This window comes from Alexandromys fortis, unplaced genomic scaffold (genome assembly GCF_014885135.2).
Source record: "Alexandromys fortis isolate MF-2015 unplaced genomic scaffold, M_Fortis_MF-2015_v1.1 scaffold_65, whole genome shotgun sequence".
NCBI lineage: Eukaryota > Metazoa > Chordata > Mammalia > Rodentia > Cricetidae > Alexandromys > Alexandromys fortis.
In genome coordinates, this window is record NW_026067986.1 from 2,583,552 (window position 1) to 2,596,794 (window position 13,243).

Genomic DNA, 13,243 nt, shown 5'->3' on the forward strand with positions numbered 1-13,243 from the left:
ATCCAATAATGGAAACTATTTTCTAATTTTAATATTGTTATTTTCAACGAGATAAACAGGCGAATTTCCTCAAAACAAAAGTCATTTGTTCTTTTATTCATTCACACGTAGTTTCCAGGCCAAAGTTTGAGGTAGGGATGCATATTCTGAAATATTCCTCATCTTATGCTCACTTTAATTTGTTCTCTGACGAGTCTGAAATAGAAAGCCCTTGGTGGCTCTGCAAACAGCCATTCTAATGGAAAAATGACAGTTGCATGTAATGTCACTTTTAAGTCTCCACATTGCCATTCCAACTCATGTACCAACCCTTTCAACCACTATGGAATGATCATCCCCACTTCCGGCTCCTGGGTACTTTGTTTACTTAGGAACTGGTGTGAGTGGTGCAAACAAAAATCAATCAATAAGAAGTCTCTAATCTATTGTTCCTTACCAATGCATTTTTAAATCATTTGGAAGAGACAGGAGTTTCCCCTGTACTTCTGCTCCTCCTCCCAAGCGGACTCTGGAAACCTTTTAACGATTCAGTGCCCAGTTTCTAGCCTGTTAAAATACAGCATATCTGCTATCAAGTGTACGTATTTGGTCCTTTGTAGGCTCTATCTTTGGTGGTGGACCCCATGCACACTTCCGGGAGAGACTTGCAGTACCATTTCAAGTTAATGACTCAGTGTGACTCGATCCCAATCCCCTTCAAATCTAGGCCTTTGCCCCAGTAGGACCGAGACATCTTTCTGCTATACTTCTTTCTTGTGCCATTAGCTTTGAGATTTCAGGACTTTCCAACCAGAAAAGGGAGCCGAACAACCAACGACTTGTTTCAAGTTGTCCAGGAATATGGAGTTCTCCTTCACTGAAATGGGCCCGAGGTAGATGCCAAGTATTGTTTTTCTTTGTTACGAGAAGAGAAGCAGCTCAAAGTAACCAACAACTTGCTCCACAGAGATTCTCCCTGTTAACTGAACTGGTTTCATTTATCATGCCCTTTTGTTCCAGAGACTGGCAGTAGGTGAAGAGTCATAGACCTAATATGTCTGTATGACATTAGTAAATCTTGCATACCCATCCTAGAATTGACTAGAAGGTATAGGAACTTGGGAATATAACACTTGTTCTCAATGTTAAGATGTCAAGAGCAAAAAGAAGAAGAAAAGAAGAAGAAGAAGAAGAAGAAGAAGAAGAAGAAGAAGAAGAAGAAGAAGAAGAAGAAGAAGAAGAAGAACTAACCAAACCCTGCTTTGCTTCCTTTAATATAGGAACATAATGAACATAATTGCAAACTACTGGATTTTAGTTTGTCTATTCAAGGCAGCATGAGTGTAAACCTGTAGAAAATCAATGACTAAAAGATGACAAGATATTTGTTGGTAGCAGTGAGACCCAGATCCTGAATTTCTTGTTTTCCCCTGATCTGAGTGCCTACAGCTGCTCTGAGCACGAGACCTTCAGGAGTTCCTGAAGGCAGGAGAGTGGTTTCTGGTGGGTTTGGCTGGGGCGTAACTATCTCTATATAATCTGCCCCTGAACACAATAAAGGGGGCATTCTTGGGGAATTCAAGAATGACCTGAGTCTCTGTCTCTCTGTCTGTCTGCATCTGTGTATTTTAACCTCCAGCCCCATTGCCTGAAGCTCGCGAACTGGGTGCCAGCACACAGAGCGCAGACATGGGGGCGCGGTGCGTGGCAGATATTGCCTCTCTATCTAGAGTCTCAAGCAGTTGACATCACTTGAGGTGTCTTTTCAGCTGGCAAGTCTCATATTAGCCTATTCAAAGTTTCATAATAGCATTATGTTCCATACAGTTTTGGAACCCATAGCCAAGGCTTCACTGGCTTTCAGATGATGTGGGTGGACGGCAGTGTAACTTGTTAGACATCTTCCTCCCAAGGTTTTGGGGAAAGATGTCTCTGACAGCACCCCATTGCCCCAGAGAGACACGGGAAGAGGCTGGCCACCAAATTCAGTGCGCTGTAAGAATTAGGTGCCGGGAAGCTGCCCAGGTTGCTACAGCTAAGCTAGTGTCTCAGACCCTGAGGAGGAAATTGCCCCTGCACTATCTCTCTAGTGCTCTCTACTGGAAAAACTCATCCGTGTGCAAAGGGAAAGAGTTTAAGGGTCCAGCCACTCTTTCTCACAGCAGTCCATGAAGTGAGCACTTGGAGCAGGGCTAAGAAACTGGTGGCTGTCATACTAGAACATGAGTTCATAGACTCAGCCTCAAGTCAGTAAGGACAAACATAAGCCATGATCTTTTCAAGTCCTTTCCTGTGCTTTGTGGCTTTGTTAAGTTCAAGAGACAATTGCATTACCTACTAGGCCTCAAGCAGCATTCAATATGATTACCTAGTGTTTCCATTTTGATTTATGGTGCAACTTTTGGTTAGACAAGTTATCTTCCAAGTACAACCATCTCCGTGTTGCGCATCATAAGAGGTTTATAGTATCTTTATGTTACCAAGAAGCTAAACAATAATTTGAGAATGTTTGGAAAGACAAGAGTGTTTCCTTGTTTTGTTCCAGGCTCCTTGTCAAAATTTTAGTCTTAAAGTTTGTGTGAAAAATCCATAAATCCTGTTATTCAAGTAAGGCTTCCAGTGTGATTTATGCATAAAGAGACTTTCTTATTTTTATCTATTAGGAAGCATGTGAGCACCATATTTAATTCTGCTTAATGGAAACAAAACACTGTATGTTCAGTGGAAGTCTGTCAGTTATTAGCAGGGCTTGACACAGAAGCCATGTAGGAACTTAAAGCAGAATGTTTAGGTTCACTTAGGCCAGGTTGTTTGGAGGGGACCAGGCTTCCAGAAGGGGCTCCACCCCATAGCATATGCTCACACATATTCATCAGTGACCAGAAGACCTGCGTCCCAATTCATAGACTTGATGGGTCACACAGATCTGTGAACTCGGCACTCAGAAAACTTTCTTCTTTGAGCATTTAAAAATGAATACATTAGCATTTCTTTTGAGTGCATACACACACACACACACACACACACACACACACACACACACACACTCAGATTTCTGTTCTTTGGTAAAATACCAAGAAATATATAAGAACTTCTGCCCCCTTCACACAACATACTTGTGATATTTTTTCTTTTCTTTTCTTTTTTTTTTTCTTTTGTTTTGTTTGTTTTCTCAAGACAGGATTTTTCTGTGTAACAGCTCTGGCTGTCCTGGAACTCTCTCTGTAGACCAGGCTGGTCTCAAACTCACAGAGATCCACCTGCCTCTGCCTTCCAAGTGCTGGGATTAAAGGAGTGTGCTACAACCAATTGGCCCACCTTGTTCTTGTTAATAATTACTTCAGAAATGTTATTTTCACTTTCCTTAAAAGTTCTCCACAATGGGATTTGGTAAAAATTAACTTATTGTCTTACAACACACTATTTTTCTTTGTTTTATTTTCATTGAAAATTCTTAATACATTTTGATCATGGCTTCCCTTCCCCAATTTCCCTCCAGATCATCTCCACATCCCTGACCATACAATTCCATGTCTTCTTTTCCTCTCTGGAAAACAAACAGACAAATCAAACAAACAAACCAACCAGAAAACTTGAAAAATTTTAAAAGGAAAAAACAAGAAATACACAGACCAAGATATACAGGTGCATGCACACACACACACACACACACACACACACACACACACACACAACCAAAACCCACAAACAAACCAACCAGAAAACTTTAAAATTTTTAAAAGGAAAAACAAGAAATACACAGACCAAGATACACAGGTGCGTGCGCGCGCGTGCACACACACACACACGCACACACACACAACCAAAACCCATAACAACACAAAATTGGAAACTGTAATGCATAAGCAGAAGGCATTAAAATAAAACCCAAGCAAATCAATAAGAGACAAAAGTCTATAATATACATTTTTTTCTATTAACTTAAGTCACTCTTAAAATATCCATCTTAAAATGAGCTATTTAGAAAAAGCCTGCGTGTTTTGTTTATATGGGCTCTTTCACGTACACTTTGCTCCCTGTTGAGTTTAAGAATTCACCCCACACTGATGTGTAGGATATGTGGATAGCATTACTGTATGTCATTATTTTACATTTATTCTTCTTCATCTTTTTTCGTTCTATAATTTGCAGTAGAGACATCGGACATCGACCTGATTCGAGTCCTTTGTAAGTGGTCTCTCTCTTCTGCCTGGAAGACATTTCAATTTCACGTTCCAAGACTTAAACTATATCAATATCTACTTAGATTTTTGTGGGAAACATTGCCTACTATTTATTAGGTTCATTCACTCTTCAGATTAATGTCAACATAGCCTGTTCTTGTTAAAGGTAGACAACATGATAACTTGCCTTCACCCCTAAAAATGTGTTTATGGAATACAACTTAAAGAAACCTTGCAAAAGATGGAAGAACTCCAAGCCTGAATGGGAATTCCCCTTCAGGGAGAGGGCATAGTGGACTAACACGTACTGAAAAGAGCCAGAGGCAGTCCGTCCAACTGGCTCTGACCAAGAGAAATCCAAGAAAGTGGAAGAAACGCAACAATTAAAGAAGTAACAGAAGAAAACTGACGAGGAAGAAAATGTGTCTCTGTGAGGAGAGCAGAGATTGCACCAAAAACTGAAACAATAGCAGAAACTGAAAAACAAACAAAACATCGAAGACATCTCAGGAAACAATAGGACTAAATTTTCTTAAAGAGAAAAATTATACAAACACTTTCAGTGGAGGAAAAAGAAGAAATGGAACAAAAACTACTAGTTTTCTGTTTTCCTTGTCTTTCTGCATGCAATGGTAAAAGACTGTAGAGGAAATCTTCAGGACAGTGATGGAGGATGCTGATAAAAGTCATGTCTGTCCCTGGCAAAAATAAATCATACTAATCCAAAAATAATTACTCAGTGATATTCTCTTGTCAGGTAGTAGTGTAGTTTCATGTTGACTTACACACAGCTAAAACAATGCACTTCTCTGTTTTCCATTCTGTCGTCTTCTGAGGTTAGACAACAATAGGAAGACGGTTTGGGCTTTCCTCTGTTATCTCTTTAGTCAAACACAGATTGGGAAAAGAGTCTCTCTCTATCCCCCCACTCTCCCCTTTTCCCTCCCTCCCTCCCTTCTTCTCTCTCCTTATCCCTCCCTCCTTCCCTCCCCAGCTCTGTGTTTCAACCAGTAAAGAACATGTTTCCGAATACGGTCAAAATAGAATTAGTCTCAGTGAAGAGAAAGGACGCGACCAAGGCAATTGCAAGGAAAAGAAGTGAGACAAGTAGCTGACTTCCGACAGCAAGAAAAGATCCCAGTGGGATCTGCCTTTCCTGTAGCACGTGGCTGTGCAGCAGGTGTGAGCGGGCTTGAGTTAGACAGGAGCAGAAGAGGGTCAAGGACAGGAGGGTGGTGTGTTAACAGAAGAGGGTCAAGGACAGGAGGGTGGTTAACAGAAAAGAAACAAGGAGGAAACAGGCTTAACACAAAGGTTGCATGCTGTTAAGAAGAAATTGAACATGTCAAGATCCTGGCAATTGTAAATGGAACAAATTCAGCAGTTACTCCACATTTATGTTGAGAAACAAAATGGATACATACACATTCAATTTGGAAGAGAAACATGAAAAAAGAAAAGGATGCTCTGTATCAATTTCCAATTTACTTAAAGATAGAATAATAAATAATATAAAAAATTTGAAAATACATGGAGACATTCTGATGAAAATAGATATGACTATGTGAAGTGAATAAGCTCATAAATTTTAAAATCACCCAAAAATGAGGCATACTAATTTTTTTCTACTGAAAATATCATAGGGAGAAAAATGTCAGAAATGCAAGGAATTACAGAAATGTAATGTTTTAAAGAAAATAAAGGCTTGGTATAGAACTACAAATGTTTCCAAGGTCAAATTCACATGTACAAAGATTTAGAATTTAAGTAACAAATATAAACAAGAATAATTAAATAAACCTATGCACATTTTTTTGTATGTGTACAGCATACAAAGTCATTATCCTTGCGTACGTGGTGTTTTTCTGTGTCAGGTGTCACCCCCCTGGGCCAGTCAGCGCTCTCTTACCCACTCTGCTAGGCCTCAAACGAATGCGAAATTCTTCAAAGCAGACATAATACCAAGTATGAATTTTAACCACAGTGCAATAAAATTAGGGATTAGGAACAAAGACAAATAAAAAAATATCAATCAACTAAAATGTTTTAAAACACCCAGTAAATAATTATTAGGTTAAGGAGGAAATAAAAATTCAAATAAAGTGTTTTGAAATGAGGCATGATGCGAACGTTGTGAGTAAAAACCCCCGTGAGTGGGCCAAGATGGCTGCCAGGAGAAGAAAATTACGGCCTGGAACTTGTTTATTAGGAAGCAAGAAACATGAAAACTGGATGAATCAAGGCTTAAAGTCAGGGAGCTGGAAAAAGAATAAAAGTAAACAAAATGGAAACAGAGGGTGGTTAATAAAGATAAAAGCACAAATTAATAAAACAGAACACAAACAACTAGACTTAAAAACAGGCTTGATCAATAAGACAAAAAGCTGGCTCCTTTAATGTAATAAAATAAACCAGTCTTTGCCAAGTTGGAATTACAAAAAGTGGACTTTAAAAGAAATCAAAGTTGTATAAAAGAGCAGGAATACAGATAGAAAATACATTTTAAAGAAAGTTCATTTCTCAAGAAAATAAAAATTAATACTTGTCTCCCAACACCAAGTCTAGGGTAGCTCAATGATCCTCCAGAAATTCGGAAGGTCTTTAGAGTTGGAAGTCTCATGCAGTACCTGAGACATGGCTGTAATAAGGTTTTGCTAAGGTCTACTAGGGCGGAAACTCAACACAGGTTACAACCACATTGTGTTTGTACGTCTGCATGTCATGGTTTTTATGATATTTAAGTTATATTAGAAATATTGTAAACAATAGAGCTGTCTTAGGTATATAGTAATAAAATTCTGAAAGAGTAAAAATTAAAAGCTTAAAAATGTACCTAACTACCATTTATCTATCTATCTATCTATCTATCTATCTATCTATCTATCTATCCATCCATCCATCCATCCATCCATCTATCTATCTATCTATCTATCTATCTATCTATCTATCATCTATCTACTATCTTATCTATCAATCTATCTACTATCTATCATCTATCTACTATCTTATCTATCAATCTATCTACTATCTATCATCTATCTATGTACTATCAATCTATCTACTATCTGTCTATTTATCATCTACCCATATCATTCCATCTATTATCTATGTAACTATGCACTTATATGTATGTTTGCATTTATATATCATCTATTATCTAATAATAAGACAGGATCCAGTTACAGACATTTAAGTTTAGCGGATGTGGAATGTAACCAGCCACCTTAACCCATAGTAGGAAACGATCCTGTGTAAACTTGGAAGACCGTTGACCCATTCTAACTGAGACCAGTATCGTAACAGCAAGCTCTTAACTGGATAAATAATACCTTTGAATGATTTTACTAACATGATGAGAATTAAAAGGGTTTTTGTTACATAGAAGCACAAGTTAAGGTGAGAGCCACTATTGCTGAAACACAGGATGATACTATGCAGGGATGTTACTCTTCTAGCAATTTTCTTGTGGCTCATCTAAGTCCTAAATCTCATTGTGATGGGCATCATGGGCAATGTTATTAGAACATCATTACAAATCAGGAAAGTAAAACTAGGGAAGGGCTTTTATTTATGTGTTAACACTCTCGCCTCTTAGGCAGACAGTAAGTGAGATAAATGGGAGAGAAATCCCCAAGACACGGCTTTTTCCCCAGGTTCATCTGTTAATTACCTTCCGATTCCAAGGAATTCCTATTAAGCACCCGTAAGAGTTGGTGAGCTGCTTTGAAAACTAACCTAGGGAAGAAAATGTATCACAATAGACAAAATATTTGCTCAATGAGAAGTAAAGGAGGCTTGGCCTGGTAGGCATTGAATCGCCATCAACAACAGAGACAGAGGTGAGGTTTAGACGACCTGTTTATACGGAAGTATGGACTGAGTTCACTCAATGGCAACTCATTGTATATATGATGAGTTCAATCATGTGGCTTCAGAATGCTGGCATAAGGGTCTGATTTCATTGGTTAAAATTCTCCTTTTATTCATAACTCGATGAATCACCGTATTTGACAATATACACAATATAGAAGTGAAAATTTGACTAGCAGCATTATTCTGAGAGTTAAATTTTGACACAAATTAGTTTTGATAAAATCATGGATGATCACAGACATGGCACAAAAGTTTTATTAACTTTAATTATTTTCACTCATTCAAAAAATATTGATAGTACTTTATGGAATAGGATTAGAAACGTTTCCATAACCTTATTGTTGGATGAGAACGAACAGTTCAAGAGGCAGTGAGGGTTCAACTCCGAATATATAAGCCTATGATTGATAACAAAGATTAAGGAATAAACATGATCAAACCCAAATAATTTTGTGTGACACTTGGTAGACCTTTGCCAGCCATGAACTTAGCGACAAAGTTCTACTTCTTGCTGAGTCCCTGTTTCTCCATTCTGCTATCGCGATCAGATTGACCTCCCTGTCTTCCCTTCGACGAGCGCGTCTCTTTCCATCGTCTCCTCAGTTCTTGAGAAGCTGCTCACCTTTGGTCCCACGTCAGTATTAAGTTTCCTGTGAAAAAAGATTTTACTCTATGCTTTTTGTAATGTGCGTGTTGATTGTATTAGATCAATGACAATTCTATTAAAATTCTTCCTGCCTTTAAATCCCTTTTCAAAATTGCTGTCATTTGATCCGATTTTTATGTCTTATTGCAGAGTATCTCATCTTCATGAACGATGCCTGAGATGGATAATCTTAGCTGTCAACGGGACTACACCTGGAATCAACTAAATCTCAATTCTCCACTCCACAGGCCTCATTTATTGGGCATGGCTCTTCCTGACTGAGAAGATGTCTGGCCAAGTCTCAGAAGGCTTTGCTCCCAAGAACCTGTCCTCAGAAGATAAGAGATTGTGGAAAGGGAGTTCTCCATTTGCTACCTTATAATCCACTGCGTCTCTCTGTAGGAGGAGTGGGTTTATTTCCCTGGATGAGATGATCCAGCACGTGCCAACGTGTGTCTGGAATGTGGTCGTAAAGAGAGCCAAGGTCAAAGGCAGAAGGTGAGAAGGACTGAGACCTCAGGCTATGGGAGGCGGTCTTCTTTTTCTCTTTGTGTGTTGTGGAGGCCCATGTTTCCAAGCTTGATGGATGTGGGCAAAAATAGGTAGAAACTTCACACTTCTACCCCAGCATGTTTTGCTTTAGAAGAAGGTGCATATACCCATCCTTCCTTGTGATTTATTGTCTTATAAGATGCCTTGACTCGTAGGAGTTTGCCATCAGTCTTTCAGTAGAAAGATGGGAATATAAGAATTCCTAAAAGTCAGGATTATTTTGTCTTTTTTTTTTTTTTAAATTGTTTTGGTTTTCTATTTTCTTTTTCTTTTTTTTCTTTTATAAATCAGACTAAGATTATTCTATTTTTCCCAACAGAAAAGTTTAAAAGCAACTTTTGGAAAATACATAAAGTTATAATAACATAAAGATAATATTAAAAAATAATCTATCCACTGAAGAAAATTATAGTTAACACTTTCATTTATCTTTTGAAACATTTTATACCAATTTGTTCTTAGTGCTAAGCATATCATATAAATAAACTTTTTATATGCTGAACCCGTAGTTTTTGCATACAGACACATGCTTTCGTGGGAAAGCACAATTTATGTTACACGTTTAAGCATGAATGAATGAAAACTTTTTTATGTTTTATGAATTAGCTTTGCTCACTTGTGCACCCCAGAGGTTGTCACGATACCTGGATTTTGTGAATGAGAATTGACCAACTGCTAAGCATAAAGATTATTTTATGATTCATTACCTTTCACCATTTTTCCATTCGCGGTAGTGTGAGGAAGAATGGCCCTCATAAGTGCATGTATTTGAATAAACGGTTCTCAGTTAGTGAAACTGTTTGGGAAGGATTAGGAGATGTGGCCTTGTTCAATGACGTGTATCACTGGGGGTGGGATTTTGAACACTCAGAACCAGTTAGCTTTCCCACTGCCCCACACTTTTGGGTCAGATGTAATCTCTCAGCTATTGCTCCTGTACCAAGCCTACCTGCCTGCTGATGTCCTGCGTCCTGTTAAACAGTCATGGACTCAAATCCCCTGGAATCCCATCAGTGGTTTCTTCTTTGGGTTGCCTGGTCATGGTGCTTTGTCCTGGCAATAAGAGCACTTGTCCATTGGACTCCTTTTTGACATAGATCCATATAAACATCTGTATTTATAGAATGATACAGATGTTCTGATGCGTTTGGTAGGTGCACAAAATATTAAAAACCATTAGGAACACTCTTACGGCTTTCCTTTCCTTCCGTTCTGTTTGCATTATAATTCTTTCTGAAATTTTTGTAAATACCACGGATGATATTATTAGATACTTCTAATGATTGCAAATCCTAAAAATAAATGGCAAAGCTACTTTAAATTTTTCTAATATATTTGTTTCTTTTACTCATATGTGCATTAGAGGAACTAAGATTTAGTACTTAAAATCTGAAGCTATAGAAATGACACATTCTTGAGTGAAAAGATAATTTGAAGGTATTATATTGACTTCTCAGAGTATTAATTGCCTCAAAGCACATTCTGAGTATAGCATAGAGGTCTAATAAAGATTAACTGAGCATGAAGAATGTCAATATTTAATATTTTCAATATAATAAATAGACCCAGTGGGAATAAATGTACACCGTTAAAGAGATAAGCAAAAACTAATTTGACATCTCTCATACCAAAATCCATTATTTTGCATATTGGCAATGCATAAAGAATTTATATAAAGATGCTGGGCTGTTGGAGAAAGGGGCGTGTTGACATAAATCAAAACCCCTGATCATTTATAACCGTAAAGCGATCAGTATGACGGAAAGATGAAATCAAGGCATCAAGAAGACTTGGCGAAAGGTTTTCTTTCTCCATTTGAAACAGTATATATGAACTATCCTTGGTATATATGGCGTTTGGGTTGTTATTCTAGTATTAAGTGATAGAATTGTGGTCTTGCTCACTCATAAAACATCTGGCTAGAGTTAGGGATTGAGTATGTGGCCACCAAACTGAAGGAATTCTTGAGCCTTCAGATGTACTCAATCCAGCAGTTGGCTGTCCATTAATGCCGCGCTCTGGCCAACAGAAGGCTTATGAAATCAATCAGTGACCATTCTTTACATTTTTTTCAGACTGAACCTTCGGCCCAACGTTCCATCTTAGTCGATGCATTATTTGGAGTTCTCTGTTGATAACACTTACTAGAGGAATCCAACTTTACATTATTTTGTTTTGGCTATGGCATAGTCTGGTGCTTGCAAGGCATCTACTTCTCAAAAGATATAACAATTAGAATTTTAGATCTTGGTACGCTCCTCCCTCACGACTCCAGCGCAAACCAAAACTGTGTTTTATTCTTGCAGATTTATTTCCACAGGTGTGTACGTGAGTGAGGGCTTCTCAGACTGAGCCAGTTCTGGCAGTACCAGGAAGTGTGTGGGTGGGACAGCTCATGAGGGCTGAGTCTCTACTTTGTGATGGAGACCAGGGTCACACTGGAACAAGATGAGCGCTATTCGGGATCTGTCGTTTGCAAAGCAGGTAATGTTCTGGAGGGAGGTGCATCAATCCTTGGGAGCAGAGAACATCACTAGTGCCAACTACATTGAAGTAAAGGCTTGGGCCATACTGTTTTGTTGTAACATTGAAGGCTGGGGAATCTGATTGGTTTTAGGTTTGTTTGTGGTGTGAATTAGTAAAACTATATTGAAGGAAGTATGCCAATGGCTAATCTTTTTATTTCTTAATTTTTTTACTGATCTATCTGTCTATACATAGACACACACACACATATATACTCTTTAAAATTTATTCTATATGTCTTTTACATCATATAGGTTGATGCCCTTCATTTCCCCATTCCTTCACATCTGTCCTCCACCCCTGCACTTTCCCCCCAAATAAAACAAAATTGAAGATAAAAATTAAAAGTCTCTTCATGGAAGTTGCATAGCGGCACAGTGAGTCATGCCATAAGCCCCTTTGTCCAAGTATCTTTACCTGCACGTGTTTGTTGAGAACAGTCATTGGTCCGGTTCAAGGCCTCTGGTTTCTACTACATATTGATGCTGGGCCCTCGCTAGGACTCTTCCTGGGTCTCCTGTTGTTGCTCTGTGTTGTGGTGGTCTTGCAGCGTTGGGTCTGCAGATCAGGTGCCTTCCCATGTGCCAGCAGATGATAGTGGGGTGAATGTTGGGCAGCTGTATGGTTGGTCCAGCAGATGAGAAATGGGGACAGTTGTTACTTCATGCTTACAACTTCAGGTCGGATTCGCCCACACCTGTGCTAACAGGGCTGGCTCCATTGTGCTGCCCTTGGTGAGCTGCAGAGCCTGCTCCCCAGAGTGTTATAACTGGTGGGGGTCAGGGACAGCTCTCCTGCTTTCATGACCACAAGGCCAGCTCTACCACCTGCCTCAGGCATTGATGGGTGTGGGGGGAGGGCGACTCTCACCCACCCATGTTGCCACAAGACAAATGGGTAATGGGGACGGCTCTCTCGCGCTCATCATTTCGGAGCTGACTCACCTGCAGCTGTGTTAACAGAGTTGGCTCTATTGGGCTGCCCTGGTGAGCTGCAGGGCATGCTCTCCCAAGTGTTGCAGCTAGTGGGGGTCAGGGACAGCTCTCCCACTTTTATGACCACAGGGCCAGCTCTCCCACCTGCCCCCAGGTGTTGACTGAGAGGAGGGACACTCTCCTCCACCCATGCCACCACCAGCCAGATGGGTAATAAGGACAGCTCTCCCGTGCTCACAACTTCGGGGCTGACCCATCCACACCTGCACTAGCTAACGGGGTTGGCTCTACTGGGCTGCCCTGGGCTAAACTTTTGAATCAGCTTTTGACGATTCTGTCTTATCTGACAGAAATTAAAACACCTTGCCGATAATATCAGCATTCGAATTATTGATCTCTTATGAGATGTTTCAAGAAATAACAAAGATGTGTTGCTCTATTGTCAAAGCACATCTGTCTGCCTGAGACTCAATTATATTCCACCCATTGTTGATAGGACGGACTGGATAGGATTTGAAAAATCTTCACTGCAAGACGTGATACTGTGT